The sequence below is a fragment of the Amblyomma maculatum genome, chromosome 6 (assembly GCF_055883805.1).
Source record: "Amblyomma maculatum isolate TAMU_Amacu chromosome 6, ASM5588380v1, whole genome shotgun sequence".
Lineage (NCBI taxonomy): Eukaryota > Metazoa > Arthropoda > Arachnida > Ixodida > Ixodidae > Amblyomma > Amblyomma maculatum.
In genome coordinates, this window is record NC_139349.1 from 38197658 (window position 1) to 38222322 (window position 24665).

At 43.6% G+C, this 24665-nt stretch overlaps 1 pseudogene; it reads right to left on the reverse strand.

Annotated features, from left to right (window-relative positions):
• LOC146185566 (protein turtle-like) overlaps positions 1–24665 on the reverse strand; it is a 152043-nt pseudogene that overhangs the window by 52778 nt on the left and 74600 nt on the right.

Here is a 24665-nt window from a genome sequence, read left to right on the forward strand (position 1 = left end):
GAGAAAATGGTTCTACGAATGTCGTTCAGACTAGACGGAAAGTGTTGCTAGTGCTGGCAAGAATCGTCTTTCCTCCTTCTGCTGACTTTCTCGGAGATTGCATTCCTGTTATATTTACTCACTATGCCGTATGACACAAATCACAAGAAAAAAAGAACTTTTCTGCATTCGACAAGATGTCTCGGGTGTGCCGCGATCGAACCCATGCTCCACTGGACATGTGACACAGCAATTATGCACCAGCAAAAAAACAACAACAACAACACGAATGCGACGAACGTTTTACACAAATTAGTCTCGCATAGAAGAAAGGCCCAATAGCAATCCATGGCTATTGACACTATTGGCGTAACATTAACAGTGAATCGCTTAAAATAGGAGTGTTAGCATTACAACGCGCTTCGCGTGCGCAGTCACACTTACGGTTCATGTCCAGAGTGATGGACCGGGATACTGCCACGCTGACGTTGTTGTTCGCTGCCTGGCAGGTCAGCACGCTGAGGAAATCCGAGCGCTTCAGCTCGCCGATCTCGAGCCAGTTTCGGGCCACGGTACCGTCGCCGACGGAGGTGAAGTCAGAGTCCACTAACTGTCTGTCGCGCCACCACGTCACAACTGGCCGCGGCTTTCCTGGAACACAAGACGGAAAATGATGAAACGATGCCAATAACATCTTAAGCTTTCTTGACGTTGAAAGAGAAGCTTCAAATTAATTACACATGTATAAACCGATAAAAAAAAATAACTGGGATAACTAGATGGGATGATGTACAAAACAAGCACGACATACTGGCTCTTTAACTACACGCAAGAAGAGGAAGTCAGCTAGGGCAGAGAGTATGAGATTCAGCCAGCTTTCATTCAGGGCGGAGTCGGAACCTGCGTGTTGACGAAAGTGGACAGTCAGTTGCGGAAATATGTTTATTAAAAAGGAAAGTCGTATCAACTGGCTCATTTATGGCGGCCACTTCAATTCAGCGTAAACAAATAATGTTGCGAAGATGGAAATGGACGTACTAAAAACATCAGCAGGGATATTAAGACCGCCTACAACTCAATGACTTATATCTATCTCATGATGCTATGTGGCCGAATTAAGAAAATTGCTTCGACCAGACAAGGAGCTAAAATTTTAGAATAAAAATAGGAACAATACATATGTAAAAAAAAAAATAAGGTGATATAAAAGCGATATAAAATTAACCAATACGTCTCGTTTTTCATACCAACTTCTCTTATTCTTCGTGCAAAAGAAAAACGGTGCTTGATCCCTTTCACCTGCACGCAGTATGGTCGCCACTCAAGGGTGGCTCAGAGAGCAGCAACTGAAAGAGCGCGCGTTCCTTCAGCCGCTTTTCTCTGAGCCACACACACACACACGCACGCACGCACACACACAAAACTATACTTGGAGACAAAATAGAGGCGGGTTGTCCAAGGCCTCATCACCACTGAAAGCAGCTGACGTCCGTCACATGTTCAAGCAGAATAAAGGGCCAGTGCCTCTTTTCTTTTTGCGCAAAGAACTCCTACCCTCTAAAAATGAGACATGTTATTTGAATTTTGTTGGAAAGCGATTCTTGTGGTAAAACTGAGTCGTCAAGCCGTCATGTCCTATCGGAATATCAAGCTCCGCAGAAGACGCCCGCTGCTTCTGGTCACGTGTTGTGTTGAGGTTATTGATAAATGGAATTGAAGGCACATAGGTCAACGGTTCAAATAACTACCGCTAACTAGCCCCAATCTTCACAAGCAGAGAAATGCTGAATGGGGAGCGAAATGTTATAACACGCCGCAGAACGCTGCTCAAAAAACTTCGTCCCGTTTTTTACTCGACCTAGCGCCGCATCGAGGCCCGTTCGTGATGCCGCACGCTGATGACATTTTGGTGGGTACCGGCGTTTGTTGACAAAGCCAACGACAGCTACAGCTACTACAATAACGCCTTGTAGATGTTACCGTTATGCGGCTAGTAAGGCTTGCGTTTTAATAAAGTCTTTGTACAAAAGAATGGATGGTCCTTTGCCGCTATTTGGGAGTTGGTAGAGCTCGTCGGTTATGTGAAGTAATCTATTCTTGATTCTTTACATTCATAGCTGCACATCAGTAGTAGGGCTCACTCGCACCACTCGAAGCGGGTCGGTCTCATTGCAAATAGTGTGATGGCATGTTGTGTTGCGGCACTTCGTAGCATCTGTGCTAGGATGAATATGTCGTCATGTGCAATAAGTTCTATTTTTGCGTTTTCGTTGTAAAAAACTGCAGTTTCAGGCGACCTTTTTTATTGATCTGCTCAATACTGTTTCTGACAGTGGGTGTAGGCGATAAGTGTTCGTGTCTAGGAAGACAGCGCTTGAAAAATATCCCAGGAATGCGGTTAGCCTGTTTAAGAGCGGAAACAAGAAGGCGTTTCTCTTTCCTCTCAAGGCCATGGCTTTATGCTATCAATTTAGCATCATCACTATCGCATTCACCAATAGTCATAATCATCACTACGACTATTGTCGCCACCTATTGTCAGCATTACTACCACTAACTAGATCAAGATCATCGTCTTCACTGTCATCAATAACTATGCCGTCATCATCCATTATCATCACTATAAATAACTACATCATCATCGCCACTATAATCTACTATCACTACTGCCAACTACTATTATCATTGCCATAACCCGCTTATATGGGCATATACTGACTTGGTATACGGCCAGTAGCTCTGGGGGACTATTATCTTCAACATTTATATACTATCAAATTTTTACAATCATGTACAATTGCTATCATATCAGTAATCAGTATTCGATTATATGGAGAAAAGAGCTCCCGTCTGCTTGTGTATTCGATCTTACTTTTGCGCATTGGTTACCTACATATGTGGGTCAGTGCTATGTTTATTGCACCTTTTACTGGTATGCTTTATCACTGTATTTGTGGGCTTAATATATAAAAACAAAACACAAATATTTTCGAGATATGCTTGCTCAACACTCTATGGCGAATTGTGCGATACGCCAGCGCTTTGCAGGTTTTGTTGTACAAGTATGCTGAGCTTGTCCCTTTGGAAAATGTGCTGGTTTGTCCTCCGCCTGTGCCATCTTCTAATCGCTGGTTCTGATTGTAAGCTGCATTCAAACAGTGGGATTCAAGCCCAGTAGAATGACAAATGTTGAAGAACGCTGAAAGGCGCCCTTCGAAAGGACGACCTCGAGCACACGGCAAGGTGCATCTAGAAAAACGAATTTATAATTTGAGCTGATGCTAAACGTAGAGTACTGACATCATTCGACCTCACCAAACTACCGCTTGATCACAGAGAACGTAGCCATACCGGAAGTTTATTCCGGGATTACATTTCCGCTTCAAAATGCTAGCACTAGAACAGAAGATTTGGTAAGCTTTACCTGCAAATTTCAGATATTAATTGCCTTTGAGAGCGTTGAATTATGAATCCTCAGATGCCGTTTAGGACTTTTGAAACATGGTGCAAGTGCCTGAACTCGTTTATACCAACAACGTCTTTTTCTTTCCCTTTAAGGTATACAGCCAATTTATATGAATGTTTCATTCTCAAGGTACAAAATATATAATGTGCTATTCGCTACTTTGTACTTCAGTGTTGCCTTAATAGTGTAATCTGTTCTAGAAATTGCCTTGTCAAGTTTGTCGCTTGTCAAGGCAGTCTGAAGTAAGTAAACGAAGGGTCAAATAGAAGTGTAACAGGCTTTTCTGCGACAGATTCTGGCACCTACATTCCTTCTCACATGTATGCCAATTTTCCAGTTTGTGGAATATTCTTATCAATTATTGCAGCCTGATCTGAGAAACGTAAAAATAAGTAAACTTTAAAAGGTTATCTAGCAGATGAAAACATATTGAGTCCAACCTCTTGTGCCACGAGAATAGTGGCTAAAAATTGGCTTTTTTTCGTTTAGGCTATGTAGCTGAGAGTGTCTGCGGCAAGAGAATTAGATGGTAAAAGTAAGAAAAGTATCAGGGTCAAGCGCCGCTCAGAAAGAACGCCGGCCAATCACTAACGGCTGGACACAAGTACAATCGACACAAAAAGACAGGCTCAATCAGTCTCAGTGAGTGCCAGCTCTCTTCCCAGCCTGAGGGAGAACTATTTTTCTCCAACCTATTGCAAGTCTTCAAGAGGAACGGATAAGAAAAAAAGAAGATGAACAGAAGAAATGAAGAAGACGGCAAGGCGACAAGGCATGCACACCCGGGAGACTAATACCTATCCCTAAACGACAACGTACTTTTTTTCCCGCGATCGACTGGTCGCCCTGGGACAACTAGAACAAGGATCCCCGGGCGATATTACAAAAACAAAAAAAGAACTAACAAAGTGGACAAGACGAGACAGGTACGGAGGAGGCGGGGGGAGGGGGAGAGAGTGAGTGACATGGCAGAAACGAATTACAAAAAAAATACCCGCAGTGAAAGGTAGGGAAGAAAGCTGAGTTAAAAAAACTGAATGGCTCCTGCGTGTCTCTTCTACCTACCTCCTTCAACCTCGCAGAGGAGCCTCAGTTTTCGTCCTTCGCTGAAGCGGCCGACGAGACCTTCCAGCTTGTGTCCGTCTTGGTCCGTAATAACAGGATCTCCTGGAGGGACTGCGTACAGACGCGAGACGAGCCGAGACTTAGATTGTCTGCACGTGCGCTCTTAACTTGGAGAAAGTGCAGGGAAGGCCATCATTGCATGCTTCCGGCTGTGCGCGTGCACGCGTCTTCGTAATATGCGAGCCTCATTTCTGGCGACTCTGAGAAGAGTACGAGCTTGATGCTTCCCGAAGCTGGGCAGCACTTTGGTTAATGGAAAAGCCGCGGACGTCTAAGTAATAAAGACACCAGTGCACGTCAGGCCAGCCCCGACTAAGTGCAGTATGGGCCGGCACACATTGCTTCCGCCTCAGCTACATTATTTTGTTTCTCTTAAGGGGATGAAGCGCTGCTAGTTATCCCTAGACAGGTACATGTAACCCGATGTACTACGTTCACATACCCGTGTTATAGTTACGCGAAGGTGCGGTTAGTTGAGAAGCAGGTTAGGCACGAGCTAGACACAACTAAAACCCCATGCAATTTACTTTATGGGAGCTAAAGGACTCTCGTGCCAGTTATTAAACAGATAATTAAGGAGAAAAGGGGGGGGGGGGGTGAGCTCGTTACGAGACATGAAGGAAAGAAGCCAACAATCGGCGAGGTGGAGAGAAGCGTAGGAGATATTTTTCATTTTTTTATTTTGCTGTTCACCTTCATTAGCGCTCTAATCAATTTAGGAAGAAAGATAAAGAAATCAAGGGATAAGAAAAAACAATGCGCCAATGATAGGAACCGAACCCACGACCTCCTAATAGCGTGTTCAGTGCTCTTGAGAACTGAGCTACATCCACTTTTTTTTTTCTTTATGACTGAGCTACATCGACGGCAGGTTCATTTTTTCCTACCTAATAATCTCTCTATTCGCTTGCTAGTACTCGGTTCTGGCAGTCATGAAGCCATAGGTATAGCGCAAGAAGGTTGTCGCACAGCTTCCACCCTCCCCATCGATCCCGTTCGACCTGACGCTCGTGGTACACAGAACGTTCCACGTCCGTTGCTATAGATGGAAGGCGCTGGTGAACACTCTCAAGGTTCAGTTACAGGCGACATTAATACCCAAGATATGTAGAAGGTTAGACAGCCTTCGATGTAGCTCAGTTACTAAAAGCACCAGACATGATATTCGGAGGTTGTGGGTTTGGTTTCGACCATCGGAGCGCTGCTTTATTGCGTAAGCAATACTACGCTAGATTTCAGCCTGTCGCGTAAACCCGGCCGGTAGCCACGTTTGACCTTTAGAGCGACCAGAGATGGGGCCTCTTTTCAAGCCGTCGGGTAAACCCGGTCGGTAGCCACGCCATGCCGTAGAAGTAGTAGAAGAAGAAGAAGAAGCTACGTCGGCTTTGCTTACGCAGCCTACCGGGTTTACCTAAAGCTAAACCCCAGCTAATTTTTTCTTTCTGATTTCTTTTCTTCATCTTCCTTCCTAAACTCATTACACAGCCCTTATTCAGGTCAACAGCAAAATAAAAAAATTGAAAAGAATTCCCCTACGCTTCTCTTGGCCTCGCTGATTGTTGTTTTTTTTGCTTCTCAAGCAAGTTGAGAAATGTTTGTGAAAATATAGTTTTTGAGCGAAAGTGAGGCTATCGGCATTTGCTTTCGTAGGTACAAGCACGAAGAAAATTCGGAACCTTTCAGGAGAGAAAATTTAGTAGCTACCATGGTGCGAATATTAAGGAAAGAATATATTTTTCGGAACACAGAGCAAAACACCTTTTTGGCCCAACTTGTTCAAACGTTACACCTTCGTTAGGAGCACCTTGAACTCTACTCTTTTTTTTCTATACAACACTTGAGGGCGCTCTTTCTCGTGGGGGGCAAACGCGACCGCAGAATGACATAATTGCTTTAGTCCTAAAGCATCGATAGCACAGCGGATACAACATGATACCTAGTAGACAAAAATAAAAAAAATACGACCTGGACAATGTAGGCCTCACAAGACGCCTTTGCTTGCATAAGTATTTTTCCATTTTATTATTTTACTCAAATCAGCGCATTCTTATCTGAACTGTGAACCAGACACGAGAGCTAGCAAAACGACGAATGCTTTTAACCACCTTCTTCGTGTGAAGTTTCACAGTACTACGAAAGACCTTGCGGTTTATGCTAAGACGAACTAATCATACACGAGCATTATGAGGGTTCGATTATCGGCCTAATTATTATTGCGTTACACATGCCCCTTTCCTCTCGTGCCCCTGCGATTTGAAAAATAATTAATTATTCACGTCTCCTCTCCGTTTCGTTTCTATCCCGCAATTATATACGGCAATGGGCCTTCGAATGTCATCATAATGTTTTTCTGTCATCTAGCGTTATGTAGCTTTATTGACAGCCTACACCGGGAGCGTGACTCCCAAGCGTGTTATCGCGATTCTATGCGTAATCATTCAACTCAGTTGCAGAAATTAAAAACAAAATGCAGTAAGGTTTCTCTTTCTTCATGCCTCCTTGCTGCTCTTCCCTGGAACTGCCCGTACTGAACTCATGCGGTGAGAGGTATTTAGCAAGGAAGCGCACACGATGTCGTTCCAGATCGACGAAAATATCTAGCATTACGGAGTCTTTTTCCACCCTCGCCTGTAGACACAGTTTTTTCACTCTGTTGTGTGCGCTTGTGACAACCTTTGCTTCCCACTAACTATCTTGGTTTTGTGACCGAAAGCGGAGTTCTATTTAGCAACAGTTAAATTTCTGTGGCGCCTGATTTCATTATGTTTCCAGTTATTCGGCTCCCGAGGCTTTGGAACTTAGAGAGCTTCATATAAGGAATACATGCTTCGCGCGTCTGGAAACAGTGGTGTGTCTGCCGACAGTGCCCATGTCTCCCTGTCGTGTGAACTGAAAGTCCCGAAGCAGTGGCGGGGTTTGGCAGGCCGGTTTCGTCGTTCACCTCCTCTCCATACCCTGCGCGCCGGGATTCTCATCTGAATACTTCCTAATTCCCTACATAATGGGTGCTTCAAAATATTCAGTACAGTTGGTGCACCAGTAGGCTAGAGCAGCTCAACTCAACTACTAAATTTGGAAATGTATGGGCAGTGGATACGAGCCAATGGACCCCTTGCAAAAATCGTTAAGTAGGCTTTCCCACGCTGCTTCTTTCCCCAAACATGGCGTCACTGGCCGCCAGAAAAATGGCCATATAGACCTGAAATCGCATGTTGCTTCTACACAGATGCATGTAGTGGTAATAGAGCAATTATGCAAATATGTTCTGATGCATAAATGATATGAATTATGGCCATAATATAATGTTTCAATACATTGCTGTTCCGCCATTAGAGGGGAATGCAGCATAGAGGTGAAGTTGACTTAACATTTATGAAAGGGGTCATATTGTCTAGATTTTTTTTTGTAACGATCTACATTCAGACTTAAACTTAAGTTTTCAGTTGATTAAAATAACTTGCATTTAAGTCAGGATGTAGATTGCTACAAAAACGGGAAAGTTCTAGCCAATAATGGGCTCCTATTGACACCCCACTCGTTTGAAAATGTAGTAGTTTTTTTATGGTTTTGTTTGGAATATGGGGTCTCTCTCAACGAAAGTGACTCAGTTTGAGAGAGAGGCCGCAGTGGACGCCTCCAGAAATTTCGGCCACCTGGTGCTCTTTAACGTGCACTGACAACACACAGCATACGAGCACCTTGCTTTTCGTACTCCATCAAAGAGCGGCCGCCGCTGCCAGGATTCGATCCCGCATCCTTGAGCACAGTAGTCAAGCGCCGTAATAACTGCACCACCATGACGGGTAGTAGTTTATTTATTATACCAAAACAAAATACAAACATACATGCTTAGGTAGTTAAGATAATTGTTAAAGGGCATTTACTATTGTAAACTGGCACATTCTGTGCGAAAAACTAACATCAAATATAACCCTTTTACTTTCAAAAAGGACAGTTTAAAGCAATTTCAACTGAACACTGATTGCAAACATAAGCCTCCCAGTGGTCGCTGGCAAAGTGGAGCGAAAAAGTGCCCTGTACGAATCTACCAGGTAGTACGGGTATTCTATGCCTTCAAAATACAGACTCGCTGTGAGCCCGTAACTTTCAGTTGTCTTACGCTGTGAGTTGCAAAATATCCAGAGTGCACAAAATGTTTTACGAGTTGGACCGCTGCGAAAAGCTCGAGGAATTATGCAAGGCAAGGCGCAGGAATCCGAAACGAAATCTCTGAGCGGTGCCGGTGGCTCGCCAGGCGAGTGTCATACCAAGCGGAACTTAACGCACCGCGACGAGTTAAAGGCACGTTCACGCTCGAACTCGCAAAAGGGATATGGACCGCAAGGAACAAATTTTAGGTTCAAAGAGTAACGTTCTTACGGTCGGCGACCGGGAGTGTTCTTGCTCACTGCATGCGTTTATATTTCCCTGTCGGCCCTGCGCAAGTTTTGGCTTTACGCAGTGAGATAAAGTTAATCTGAAATGAGCAGAAGTTTGATAACTATAGTCTTTCCTTAGCTGTCAGAAACTTAAATGCATGTTTCAGTCTATAACAACAATTGTAATGCTCTACAGCTATGACACTATGAGCAGAATTTAATGAAAACACAACATCGGTCTCCGGCTCAATTACTTTGCAATGAATTTAATCATGAACTTGTGACTCTTGAGCCTGCGCTGTTAGAGCAGTAAGAACGTCACAAGTAATTTGCTCATTAGTCGTTATTTAGCGTCCACTGAACGCTCAAACGCTCCGCTGGTCGAAATGATACGGTGCCGGTTGGTTACTCATCATAGATATCCTCCAAATCTTGTCTTTTGTTGTTACGCCTTAAGAACGACTACATATTTGAGAGGAGGTACCGAAACTTATAAGAAATTTTGATTTCCTACCTGCCCGTTCTAGTATTTCTTGGATGGAAAAACAGCGCGACAGAAGAACACGACAGCAAGGAAACACAAGACGAGCGCTGAGCGCTGTTTTCTGCGTGAGGCGCGGGCTTTAAAGATTTAAAATAATACACGCAGTCAACTTTGCTTGCTACAATAGTTCGTAGTTACTGCATGATTCGTAGTCTGCCCTTAAAAGCTAAGAGGCCAGATAAAACGTGAGCATCTTATTTTTTATCTTTAGGTGTGAAATAATTAGGTTGATTTGATTATGCTCTTAAAAGCTAAGAGGCCAGATAAAACGTGAGCATCTTATTTTTTATCTTTTGGTGTGAAATAATTAGTTTGATTTGATTTATAATCACACAATAAAGCATTCCTGCGTTTATTCAAGACGCGGGGTGTACGAGTGCTGCGGAAAAACGCTGACTTTTGTATGAAGCTTTAAGATTAGGACGGAAGACCTAATTCTTATCAATTACATATGTGATGCAATTGGATTCACACGTAGGAATTCGGAAGAGAATCAAAACTCAGATAAAAAGTTTGTTCATATAACACAATAAGATGGCACATATTTTTTTCATTGTTAGTGATAAAATAAATATTTGTATCTCTAAGAGCAGAGCTAGCCGAGCAATCAATTCTTTATTTCAACTGACAAATAACTGTAAGCGAAGCACTGCACGGATGTCTAACCTTCTCGAACCGTAGTCCGAGTATTTTGTTAGCTTTTTCTTTTAACAGTCCATTATCTACTACAATCCGACGAAATCAAACATTAGTTCTATTTTCACTGACACTGGCTTCACGCTCTCTGTTACCTCTCCACTACTGCTCACCTGGGTGTTTCTCGTAAGCCATTTCTGCTGTTGTCACGAATCTAAGGTTCCGTGCACCGCTATGTTGGCTGCTGCGACTAGCGCAAGCGCCGAAAACACCGGACCATTCACTCAGCGGGCATGGTTCAATATTTGACGTTCCGCCCGACAATTTGCACCGCATCAGTGTACACCTTTTGGGCTCGAGTCGTGACAATACATAGATGGGTTGCAGTCGCCACGGAATGCGCTGCTCGCTACGACATCAATTGGGCATTCTCGATGAGTGCTGCTACCGATGTTGCCGACTTTCTTCTGAAAGACCTCCGTCCAGGTAATGATCTTTCTAGCAAAACTGTTACCGACTGCGGCCGGTGATGCATATCCAGACTTATCGACGACATTATCTGTTCCCCTCAACTAAACATGAGCTAACCGCCGATTACTATCCTAAAACGAACGCCCTCACAGAGCACGTTCAACAGTACCTCCTCCGACACGCTCGCAATGCGAGCTTTCCCGGATCACAGTTATTGGAATATCACTATCCTTTACGTTATCTTGTCTTCAAACGCGTGGTTCCAGGCGTGGTAGTCGATGCTTTTGAGGTCTGGGCTAGCATCGTGTTTTTGGTCTCCATGCATTTTACGAGTCATCACTGAGTGTTTTGTGCCGTAGCATTATGAAAGAAGAAAACATTGCTACTCCTTTATTCCGACCAGATGAATTTCCGAAATAGCTCGCTATATTGATTAAAAATGATTCGGCACGTGGGCCCGCTTCACTCTTTAAACCAAGGATTAGACGATTACTCATTTCGTCCGGGGAAAAGCGCATCTGATTACACGATACCGGAGCATATCAGGAGTGCCTAAAAGCATTTCTCATCGACTAACGTCTAGCATAAACAAAACTCTAAAATGCAAGAGCAACACACTGCGAGACCCAGCTGAAAATACGTGGATTAATTAAGAGTATTCTGCTCTGTATAATATGTCGACTTTGGTAGGAAAAAAACAAACGGCGATCTCTTCGTGAGATTAATAAATGCAGTCCACCTGAGCTCCGCCGACGTAATTAATACTGAAGACTCTTTCGTGCTCTGTTTATTTGTCCGCTTCCTACCTTCTACTTGCGTTTAGAGTACGCATTTGTTTGCATATTGTAAGCACTACAGCCATGACAAAGAGCAAATGAAAAATATGAAAACAGCATGGGGACCTGAGACACAATGCTATAATTTCGGAACAGCCGATATTCGTCTGCATCACGTAAAGAAGACAGCGAGTGCTATTTATATATTGTGGTCCGAGCGACGTGACCTTAGGAAATAATAATGAAAGACAAAGGTTTGTTAAGAGAGCTTACCTGAAAATAAATAACTTAAGTTTGAGCAAATTTCATGCATGTGGACAGATTTTTAAAAAATAAATAGAACGCGGATTGACATCCAAGTATACATAATTACGATGCTCTTTCTTTTCTAATTGAGAGCGAAAAAGGTATTTATGCAAGGTATGTATTGCAAAGAGTGTGGTAGGTGAAGAAAAAATATCTCTACTGTTATGTTTCTACGTTGAAGCAAGACAGTTCTTGAATATGTGACGTCACCATGACTTCGTCTCTCTCGAGAACTTATTTTCACACTTAATGCCTTATTTTTCAATTATCAATTTCGTAAACGTTTTTGAAGATATCTATAACCTGACCCACGTGGGTATGGTTTTTGTGATCAATCACCTGGCAGTGACAACTGGAGTTATTCACCACGTCACACCGACTGCATGCCAAGTTTGACGTTATGAACGTCGTTTTCATAGATAGTGCTCAGAAAGTCAGCATAAAGATAAGCTTTCTTCTGTTATCACCATTTGCAGAATGTGAGTCTTATCACCTATCACCGCGTAAATATGTATGTGTTCTCTGCATTTGCGTTCACAGAATTATTCAGTGGTGTATATTTTTCATACGCATGGTATGGATGCTGTATTGTTGCACAAAACTCGCAAACGCCTTTTCCCCTCTGCACCGGCTCTTTGTTGAATCCCCTCTGTGAACGCACCATTTTAGAATCGCACAGAATGCACCTCGACCCGCACCTCAATGTGCTGGGTGTCACTGAGGCCTTGGTGAAGTGTTCTCGCTCGCATATCCTTGTTTTGTGAATGTCCGTGTGGCTTTCATCCGGGACGAAGGCTGAACATCCTGCATCAGATAAAGCTAAGTGCGCGTTTCGTGTTCCAACGTGTTGTGTGCGTCTGGTTTGTGACTACATAGTGACGTCGTCCTCCTTCTTTCTACGTGAAGTGTCTGAAAGCCCGTTCGCGAGGACAAAGCTTTTCGTCGTCAATAAACAGTGCCATTTTCGTGTATTTTGTTCTTGCGGGAGGATTTGGCTCTAGCACACGTGAAGCGATGCGTGGTCCGAAATTTCGATGCTGCAGGCAAGCTTCCGGCTAAAAGTAATCGCTTTATTTGTCTTGTTTTGCGAAGCTTGGCTGAAGGAAAAATAAGCCTTGGCGAATTGTAAGCTCCGTTATAAATATTTTCTGGCCACGCATATTACAAGCATTTTCTCTTGGTTGAGTAGTTCAGGAAAATGTACAGTACAGCAATGCAACGATTAACGCACTAAGCTTAAGGTGGAAAAGAGTGCCGCGTGTTTGAGAAAACGCATACAGTAAAGAATAGGTACAAATAAAAAGAGGTAGAACTGCATTTATAAATATTATTAGGCTATTTGCGAATGTTTCATAGTGGCGCACGCTTCCTTTATATCCGCATTTTTCGTTTTATTTTTTAGCGAAAAGTGCAGTGTATGAGGGACACTTATCAGGGCTAACGATGATCTAAAGCCATCCTAATAAAGATCACGATTTCGCGTTAGTCAAACCACACCGGTGAATGTAATCCAGATCTGCAGCATATATTATAATCCAAAAGAGTACATTAAGCACGTAGCTGATAAGTTTAGCATTTCTGTGGAACGGCCTAACGATTGATTAAATAATAAGCTCGGTTACCGTGAGATGCTCTGATTAGCAACAGTCGAGAGATTGGAAATGTACTGCATTCGCGACCTTTCAAGAAACGTAGTTCAAACTCACCTCTATGCTACCTTTCCTCTTGCTGTCTGTGATCCAACAGCAATATTTGCCTATTAGGACTTGAATTTATTTGAAACACAAAGGCCGGACTTCCTTCGGGATATCCGAGGTGTCGGTCCTCAAAATAAAGAAGGGTAGGTGATTATACCTGTCTTGAATGACAACAGTTCATTGACATGGAGTACCAATAGAAAAAGTTGAAAGCCTTTATTTTTCAATGCCAAACGTTAAAAAATGCTGTCAATAGCGCCTTGCTGATGGACGTTCCTTGTTCGGAGTTTGGCACAGCCTGGATACTATGAGAAGTGTGTGAACCTTGATGAGGCATAGGGCAGGTAAAAGGGTGAGGCATTATTGAAGATAATATAGCGCATTTCTTTATGTGAAAGAATAGAAAGTAGCAGGCGAGAAGGGTGCAACCCTTAAAAAGCCGATGAAATAAGAAAGGAATTCTGACCTTATGCATTTTTTGCAGACGCAGAATCAAACGGAACTTCAAATATATCTACCAAAGCTGGGCAAGCTGGTTTACCGCATTAGTAACCGAAACCTGCTTCCCCATGAGCGGCTGAAAGCTACGAAATAGCAGGTTCATTTTGGTGTCTTACGCGCTTGTTCTAATGTGTCATTGTCAAGATGCGTACTGGACGTTGTGGTGCACAGATTTCGCTTGTGGTCTGGCGGGTGGTAGCAAAGAAGGTCGCATCGCTGACCAGCGTCTCGTCTATGTTCAATAAAAATAGAGGTGACGCTGCGCTGGCACAATGACATCTAATAGACGCTGTGCGCACATTACGAGACACCCAGACGAATAAAATACATCGTAACGGATACGTGAAATCTTCGAGCACCACAAGATACCGTCTTTTATTCTCTGGCAAGGATAACCCCATCTTTTCTGCGTTTCGAGGCCTTGTCTCAGGTAGCAGCCTTTCTTGCTGTCGTGAGATACACTCTCACGCATTGGTCACACATGCGCTTCCACTCATTGGTAGCAGAATTTGGTCTTAGTAACGTTTCGAGGCAAAATAATTCATGACGTCTGGAGAGAACGACGTGCTAGCAAAAGACTGATTGTGCCAGCGTCATGAAGTTATTAATCGCGATCCAAACAGCTGCTACTGGCGACCAGTTGCGACTGACCGCTCCTCCATTGCCGTCTTCGCCACTGTTCTCGTGACTTAGCGGTACGTACCCCTCCACGTGATGGCTACCTTTGCTACCATAGCAACCAGCATGAGCTGTGCTCTTTCTCTGAGCACGTGCTTTCCACCAGGCTTTCACTCCTCCTTAACTCCGTGCTTTCTTCGTTTCCACATGTGAAGCTCCGCGGCATGAAATCGACTTTGCTGTAGCACACCCTATAATTGACTCTTTGAATAAGCTATTGAAGATATGGTTTGAAATTACACATTAGGGACATTTTTCGGTCATAGCAAAACTACAGCCACTGTGTTACCTGATTATATTCGAATGCAACCCGATATGCGGTTTTCGGATACGTTCGCCTTCCTATTACCGGTTCAGGAAACTATTCTGGCATAATATTCTAGCTTTTGGCTCGCACATACCTGCAGAAATAATCCATGATGCCATTGCTAGCTAATGTATTTAGTGCCTGTAGTTGTTGGTGGTGCTTCATCGAAGGGCCAGACAGCTGAGTATCGATTGTGTTGCAAAACTATTAATACCGAAAAGCTCGTTGGAGACGGCTGTACTCTGCTAGTAAATGAGTGAGGAGTAATGTTCCAACCTCTTTGTCTATTACGACTTCGTGAGTTTAACCGACCATTCCTTGTCAATGGCGTGGTGTAACCGCTGATGTCTGCCGCGCACCTGAAGCTGTTGGTCGTAAGAAGCGGTTTCAGTAAGGCCATAAATGCGATATGCACGGCGCCCGAAGTTTGTACGATTTTCGTTTGGCGCCAAATGTTATTTAGCACCTCTGATGATAGTCAGTGTTCTGTATGCATCAAAACCTCTTAAGGAGAACGTTTCTACTGTTATAACCTCGAGTCACTGTCCGCTATATCAGCAGTGCCGGGAAGGACTAAATTATAAAACAAAACATGAAAACGAAAAGTTAAAAGAAAACAAAATTGCGCACAGGCTATTCATGAGCTGCAATGTGCAAATAATTCGTTCTGCAAATTCAAAAGATGTGCAGACGCACAGAGCCAGAGCTGTACGCACAGAGCTGTATCCACAAGATTGGGATCAAAAGGGAACTGAGCGTTGCTTACAATTTCAATAGCCTTGACATTCCACCGTAAGAACTGCTTTTTTTAAGCTGAAATGCAAAGATGATATCCCCACTCTTGGCTATCAGAAGGGGTTTCATTTCTGAAGGGGGAGCAGAGCAGGCTTTCAGCCAGGTTGCGAAATATGCGCTCGTTAGGTTTCGACAGGCCAATGTGATAATTAAAGTTTCCTCTTTGATATCCGCCAGTTCTTTCATGACCTGAGCGGTTTACTATTAAAGAACTTGACCTCACTTTATTCACAAGGTTTCCTAACGATAAAAGTAAAATGCGATTTTTGTGAGCCACCAATGACCAGAGGTGGATGAACTCAAATGCGTGGATAATGAGCTAATGAGGTAATGCTTCTTTGTCGACTGGTGTCGCGGGTCGCTGCTGTAGACAGTCAAGGAATCGTGCAAACTATTTTCGCAATATGAACTACAGTGCTGGTTATCCTCTTAAAGAGCCTTACTTTTTATGTAAGACTTAGGGTATTGCGCAAGGCAGAGTAAAGTTTGTAATAAGGGAGTAATTGCTTATTAGCACCCACCTAAGCTCAGACTTACGACTACAAAGAAAGCTTTCCATTGTAGCCATATGGCTTAGCTTAGGGGCCCGCCACTAAGTAAAATATCCGTTATTACAATGTGCACTCCACCTTGCACTTTATAGTAAAAAAATGATTAGTTAATAAAGTGCACACAGGAAGAGCCACATGACAACAATGAAAAGCTTTCCATCGTAACCGTATGGCTACGCTTAGGTCCACGTTATTCAGTAAATATTACTTTATTACAAAGTACACCTTACCTTGGGGTATTTTTCTAAGCATTACATCAACACTAATTTCAGTCCCAGTTGTTGATTAATTTGCTTTTTCTCTACAATGCAATCGGCTAGCCATCCCATTTAGCTCAGCAGGTAGAGCGAATACCATTGAGAGGCAATGGCCCCGGGTTAAAACCCAGGACGAGGAAGAACTTTTTACAACTAAGAAGTTTATGCCAATTCTGTTTACCTTTCTTTTTTTTTTTTCTTTCACGGGAATGCTTGAGTGGAGCTCTATACTTTATGCATAAGGGATTCTTTATACCAGCACCACACAAAGTCAACCACTCGCATGAGGAGCCAGGTCGCTGCTGCAGCCCTTCAATGATCCGCACTGCTAAGCAGTCTATACAAGCTTCTCCGGAATTACATGATTGAGCACCCCTTACACCTCGTGTCCTTACATTGGTGCCTAAATGGCGGTCAAAAAAAGAGACCGAATGGGCCCGCTAGATTATAGGGGGCGTTCGGAATAAAGCGTTTGCTTCAGTTTGACGCAATGGATTTTTTATCGAAATGTTACTGCGTTGTAGTGCACTGATAGTCGGTCGTGTTATCGTTTAGGAATTCAAATATGATGATAAGTATTTACGCGACGCGACGTGCTGCGAACGACTGATTTCGGTTGACATTTTGCATCCGTAGACAATAGTGACGTGACCACACTAGTCAATATCGGTGCAGATATTTCGGTCATAAGCAACCAATTAGCCATGACAGTCCATAAGGTTTTGACACGTTAGTCTGTCCCAATGACGTGCATCACAGGTGACCATGCGATGATGCCGATTGGCGTGTCCATCTGCCGAATACTAATCGGAGGTTTTATTTTCGGCACATTTGCCTCATTAGAAGAGTGCCAGAAAGATCTGATTCTCGGCATAGATTTCTCTCAAGAGTATGATGCGGTTATCGACCTTAGAGAGATCATCGTGTTGGTTTCCATTCATCGAGTTTTGCATCATTAAAAGACAGATATCCTGCCCTGATTATTGCGAAGTTTGCCAGTGAGAATATGAAAAACTTGCATTCATCATGTTCCGAAACATTCAATATCTGCAAAACATACTTGTAAACATTTCAATATCGCCGCACTTAATGTCATTCAAAGTATAGCATACTTTGTTGCCTCCTTAATGTTGCAGAAACGTAAATAGAAGGAAATGACAAAAACAAAATGAGAACATGAAATACAAGTCAAATACTGGTGCTCAAAGAATATCAAATACCAGGAAATGGTTGAAATCATTCCTAAAAAAACGGTTGGAACTGACAGAAGTTACTCTGCAGATACGCGAGTACATATTAAAAACAATTTACGTGGATTATGAAATAACAAATCACGCTTCCCTCTATGGCCGCGTTCCCATACTAAGCCGTGCGCCATCTGCCTTCCTGGTGATTATGTGACCCACGAGAAAACTCTCGCACTTCTGAGTAGCCAAGCCCTTCTATACCCAAGACTTCCTTCCGGTCGCACATCGTATGCCCAAAGTTGCTCAATTTTTCTTACCCTTCACAGCCGCCCCCACAACAGCGTGTCCACACTCTGTGCTTGAAAAATACCCCAGCCCACTATCTGGTCTTGACAACGAGAAATGAGAGAGGCATGACATCTAGCTCAAGCATCGCTATCGCAGCACGACGAGGCACGTATCTCAGAGCGCCGGTATGCCCTGTCGACGCTTGAGGACGAGGTAAATCATCCCAGATTACCGGTGCGAGTGGGAGCCTTCGCCACATAGGAAGCCCAGCCAGCTCCCCCTCGGAGAAAATCTGAGCGACATGATGACAAATGCGTGTGCTATGGCTGCTCATCGCGGCTCGCTGGAATGCCTACACTCAGGGTTTTCCATCAGAAAATCATCAAAACACTCGGGCTGCGAACCTCTAGACTGGCGACGTGTATATGCAGGCAGGAACGCAGTTCATTACACTACATAGCTCGGCTGCTTGCTCTAACCTGGTGGCAGCTTCTATTTCGAAACATGACCAGATTGAGAAATATACTGCTCGAAGTAGCGCCGAAGGTTCGGCTAAGTTCCATCACCGGGCAGGTCTTTGCAACATGCTGCGTTGCGCAATAAGCAACGCATTGAATAAGGTAACAGTAATGCGTGTAGAGTTGTGGACAGTAAGGTAGAGGAGCCCATAACAAGGCAAGCCTTTAGGTTTGACTGGAAAGAAGCCGAGAAAATGCTGTAAGACCATTTTGCTGGAATTGCACAAAAACATAAAAACATTACACGCATGGTGTGAAATTTTGTAGCTAGAACGAAGAGAGAGTCAGCAAAATGATGAAAAGCCAGCAGGAATAAGTATTGCCTCCATGAGAAGTGCGTACACACTGCTGTGTTATTTTCGGGAAAAAACCGTATTAACGTGTTTACTGTTAGTTTTGCGAAAGCTACTGAAAGAAAAGTTTCATATTCTGCTCGGCTCGTTAATGAACGGTTGATATTTAAAACCAACAGTATAACTTATGAGCAGATCATAATCATTCATATGTGAACGCCGAGTTACTTCGGGCAGCTAGCATCCTGTGCGTATGTACGTCATTGTTTCTTTCAAATCGTATTTTTTTTTTTAATAAGAGCTTTCAGTTCTGTGTGGCGGTACACTCAGGAAGAATAACCGTTGTTAGTGCTTCGGCTTGAGTTCTTCTTTGTAGAAGATGCAGATTTTAAGTGGAATTAAACAAAGAAAATAAGATATCAGGAGCTGTTAACGTAGATGATAAATGAAATGTCGGTAAGTGGTCGCCGGTACTGTTACACGCTACTCTCGTAATTCAGCGTGAAATGGGGGGTGGTCTCTCTAACTTTCAATTCTCCCTGTCGCTCACTTCTTTGATTTCTCTTACCTGTCTCCTTGCTATCCCTTTACTCCCGCCGTCCCAGTTTAGGTGCTTCAGCTCATTTCGATCGCAGATACCGGGGCAGGCAAAAAATGTTTTCCTTCCTTTATTATATTTTATTCTATATTAATAAACACCACTTACTACTACTACTAGAGTGTGGAATAAGTAGATGGCGTAAACTGGATGTCTAGGTCAGTGGACTGAAATATACTGCATTAATACCGTTTCTTGGGCTAGTTGGTTCATACTTGTACTGTGAAAAACTGCGCCGAACTTAACACACCACGAGAAAAAAGACGAGACAAAGGCGCTATGCGGCGAGGCAGGGAACCTTTCTATATTTGTGATATGGGCGTATTGGGTTATGGCTAGACAGGAGAAACGATAGGAAACAGGGTACGAAGTGCTTTTGATGCCGGCTTTTACGACGTGGTGTACTTAACCGTACTGCATAATGCGCTGATAACATCGTAGATGCATGCGGTACCATTTTAAGTGCCGTGTTTTTCTATAAGGGTTTGAGTGAAGATGTATGTGGCAGATGATTGAGTTCTACGCGGTCATCTTGCCACTTTATAGCAATCGGCTCTATTTTCATGTTTAGATAATATTAGTCCGTATTTACCAGCGCTGCGGCCATTCACGCTACATTTTCCGAGTTCCCTGCTCGAGGCTACTTCTGTGCTATCTCAACTTCCTAGAATTTCAGAACTTAAAGCTATCGTAATATATGAATGTTTTAAGTTAGCGTTTGTGCCTCATACTGTATGTGCCATTGCAACTAAAGGGACCCACTTAACGTAGTGCCTTCCACAGAACTGCGCAATGAATTGCATGAACATCTTCAAACGCTGCTCTATTACAGCCACAAAGCGTACTCACTGCTGAACCAATGTCGTTGAAATACAAGCGCAGCAACAAAGACGCCGTTCTCGCTTTTTCAGCGCCCAATATTCCTGAAATGGCTGCACTGAGACACAGAAGACAATAAATATATCATGCAGAAATGCGTAGGCTCCCGAACCTGGCATAGAAGGGGAGCAGCAAACAACAGCGTGGTCTCAGGCCTGAAATCATCATTCGTCTCTGTGTCGCCTTAGTGTTTCTCTTTTCCTCTCTGTCCGACTTTTAACATGTGTTTTCACGAAACACAAACAACATCAAACACAAAGAGAGAATAACTGTGGGGATACGGGGAGTGAACATAAACACCTTGACTGAGTTCCCCGGGCAAAGGAAAAATGAAGCGCGATGGCAGGGCAAACATAAGGCTAGCCCAAATCTTGGCATCCAAGCTGCGGCAAACAAAGCCCTAGAGACGGTGCGTGTATTCGGCTGGAGGGGACAATCGAATTTTCAGGAGCCTCATGTGTGGTCTGGGACGAGTTCCAGGCACACATCGTCTTCGTAGTGGCCCTCGCGAGCCGTTCGTGTGCTCACAGCGCCCTGTGCGGGCAAAGAAAGGGGATTGAAGCAGACAACCCCCTTAGTCGCCACCGCCACCGCCGCCGCTGCCGCTGCCGCGAAGTATTGAACGGGAAGCTGTACCCTCAGCTTCTTGCAAAATGGACCCGACGTTCTGGGTGCGAACGGCGGGGACAGCAAATTCTTTACCTCTGCCGCCTCTGTTCTCCTGTCTGTGCCTTTGTTTCCCCTTAGTTCTTGTCTCGAGCACTGGGAACGAAAAGCGAAAGGAGAGTGGGCCGTGAGAACTGCTGCGGGTTTGTTAAACGCAGGACGGTGTAAGACTGAAAACACAGAAAAAAATATGTGTGCGCGTGGACAGACAACTTTCCAAGTGCTTCTCGTTGAGTCGCCATCTGTTAGGGCATTTGAGTTCGCGCACAAATGCGCTTGTCCGCCTTGTGGGAAAAGGGGCAATGCGTTGTGCTTGCGATATTTACTTTTGCGACGCCTTCCTAATAACATTCAGCGCATTTTATTTTGTTTCCACACTGTCTCACATTTGTGCCCGGCAACGTGGTAAGATTCTAACTGAAATAACGGCGTATAGACACTAAAATGCAAACTATGAAAGAAAACTCCCATTGAGACAGCAATAAATCAAGAAGCTGGTCTCCGGTTTAGATGTCAGTGCTGACAACTAACAGGCCTTTTCAACATTCTGCTATAGCATTGACAAATTAACATGTTTCATTACGTAGTTTAACTCGTGCATTCTTTTGAGTTTCAAGGCAAGCATCTTTGAACAATGCTTAGGTGGAAACATTGCATAGAAGGGCTCGACCTAATTTATTGCCTCATGGCTTGTTCTTCAAAATTTACTTGATACGCATAAAAATAATTAACCCGCAGCCAATCAGTCAAGTTAAGCTTGCTGCAAACGAACTCATACCCACACCCCTGGCGCATGAAGCACATGGACCCAGACTACGACGGACAACATGTGTGTGAACGGTGCAGTGACCGTGTAGACAAACCATATGCTGCGTGGTTGTGCATCGAGCGACGCCTACGCCAACAACAAGGAACATTGGGACAAAGTGTTAAAAAGTGCTTCACTACATGATCAGCTTCGGGCTGTCCAAGAGGCCCGCGCGGCGGCGGAGAGCTTAGGGCTCTCTGTGCCGAAGTGGGAGCTGCCCTGTACACCTGGCGCCTAGCCGAGTGTCCTCCAGGACCCCTACTGTGGGAAATAAAGTTTTACCAAACCAAACCAATAAGTGGGTCTCAAATTATTACGCGATGTCGAGCAGTTGCGCGATCTTCGGGTAGGTTCTGATCCTTTGTTAATCAGTGACATCTCATTCTATTATTTTGCATGATAAAGCCATTTTTTCTATGTGTGGTGTGTTGAGGGTCATCATTTGATAAAATGATATAGGAAGAGTGGGAGAGAAAAAAACTCGAGTTGATAACGTTCTAGTGGAACTCTAGTAGAAGAAATAGGCATGAGCAGGGCATGTAGAACGAGAGAATAGCTGATTGACGACAAGTATAACAAATTGGATACCAAGGGAAGTTTTAGGCGTAGCAGGAGACAGCAGAAGGTCAGTTCTAATGGAGTTAAGAAGTAAGCAGGGGTCAAGTGAATACAGTTAGCACAGGATTGAGTTAATTGTAGGAATGTAGAAGACGCCTTCGACCTGCAGTGGGTGTAGTCCGGCATGATGATAATGATAATATCATCGCTCCCAAGTGGCGCATTCGTTCTTCCTTCTTTGTAAAGTGCTGAACCACCCGCACCCCCTCCTTTTCCTTTCCACCTTTTCGCTTTCCCCTTTTTTATTAAAGGGGAAATGCGCTACACCGGGCGTTTCCTCTCTCTCCCCCCTCTCTTGGTGTGCGTGTGTATACTGTTTGCTGGCGCCGCGGCAGGTAACATCTCTACGTCTTCCGTTTCCTTCCCCCTTTTTACCCTCTCTGTAAACGGTTTTTAAGAAGATGTGTGTAATCTCCTGTTCTTCACTCTTGAAAAAGACCGGACCCCGGTCGAAACGTCAAAATAAATCCATCGTTATGTTTTAAAGGTTTTGGTGATTCCTTTTACATTTACTAATCAGTTGTCATCAACTCTTCTCTGATATATATATATATATATATATATATATATATATATATATATATATATATATATATATATATATATGCAGATAAGGTTTTTGAGCAGAAGGGTAAAAATACTGATATTTGAAAAGAGGCGGCACAGCGTGTGAACGCAAGGATATGGGTCACAACGGGGCTGATTGCTCAATGGCTAGTTCACCGACCGCTTGCTCGTACACGGAAGTAAATTCCACGTATTACTCTAACAATAAATGCAGCTATTACCGTAGCCAAGGACACAACACTGCCTGCTTCCCTCCCGCATTCTCATTACCTTCATATTCTTATTATTTGTGAGTGCAATATCACACCTTCGTGAATGGAGGTATGGCTGACGATTACCTCAGTGGAGTGAATTCTGCTTTCGGGCAACACAATAGACCCGATGATATTTTCTTTTGTGCGAGCGAGTCTTTATTCCATGCGAGAGCCAAAATGTTCCTCTTTCTATTGCTGAAGGTTCGCATTCCTCACAATACAATATGCACTTGACAGAGCTTTTTTCTCCTTTTGCGGTGGCAACGTAAGACACATGAGACAACTAACATGCAGTGCAATGATTCATGCAAAATAAAAAAAAGTATTTCTTTTAACTCTGGGCAATTCTGGGCAATGAGTAATTCACACTTCAGCATCCCATCACATGCGAAAATATACAGAAACGTGTAGATGAGGTTAAGCAGAGAAAACTTGTAGAACATATTGTTAAGGGAAACTTACACAGCGGTAAACGCCAGATAACTCTCAGAAGCACACACCACCAGCACGAACCCAGCTTAGCCTGAGCGTCGTCTTCTTCACAACACCACACCAGTGCGTCGTGGTCATCTAGATATTGCGCACCGTAACAGTATATAAACATTTACCCCGAACAGACATACTCAAACTAGCGCAGTTCGGTTTGTTGTTAGAATGCGTTGGACCACCCTAACAGCAATGTATTGCTTTTTCTTGACATTTCGATTTTGACGCTTCTTGTTCTTTCTAGCTTACATAGTCACAGTAACTGTGAATAATAAGTGGTTAGTGATGACAACGTTTATCTAGCAAGCACCTATTTGGATTGGGGCTCAACCTCAAAAAGTGATTTTAACTCGCTGGATGGTAACAAATAACCACGAAACGTTTTTCGTGACAAGTTCTAAACCGAGTCAGTCGGTGTTTTGCTGTTAAACGTGCTGTTGATAAAACTGCAGCTAATTCCCATGAGCATCGGGTATCGTTCTCTACGTTCAGGGCTACATTAAAATCGAAGCCTTATGTCAATGAACGACCAATACAGGCAATGCGTAGAGAGAACGGGATGTCATTTTAGACAGCCGCTCAAGTAACCACGCATATTTCTGTTCACTCTCTTGTTTCTGCCGGCTCATGTCGGAGCCGAATTCTATTCCCATCCCATTTATATCTACTCTGTGTTTTTATTATATTCATTCCAGCTTCTTCTCATTCACTATCGTAGTCGGTTCCAAAAGCAGATTGCTAACCAGTCATTTTTTTTTTAATTCTTTCTTTCCATTTATTTTTTCTCCCATTTCCCACTTTGCTCGCACGCCTATCGCGGGAATCTCGAAGGCAAATAGTCGCAAAATGTTAAGGAAGGACACTTAAGGGTACTTGCGTGCTGAAATGGCAGAAGCACTGATTACCTTTTATTCTACTCGCTATTTTCCTGCAATGCACCCTTACTCCACAATAATCTAACATAATGGACGTAATTAACACCTAATCTACTCGCATTCCCTCATAATTCACTATGAACCTACCGCAATGAACCGT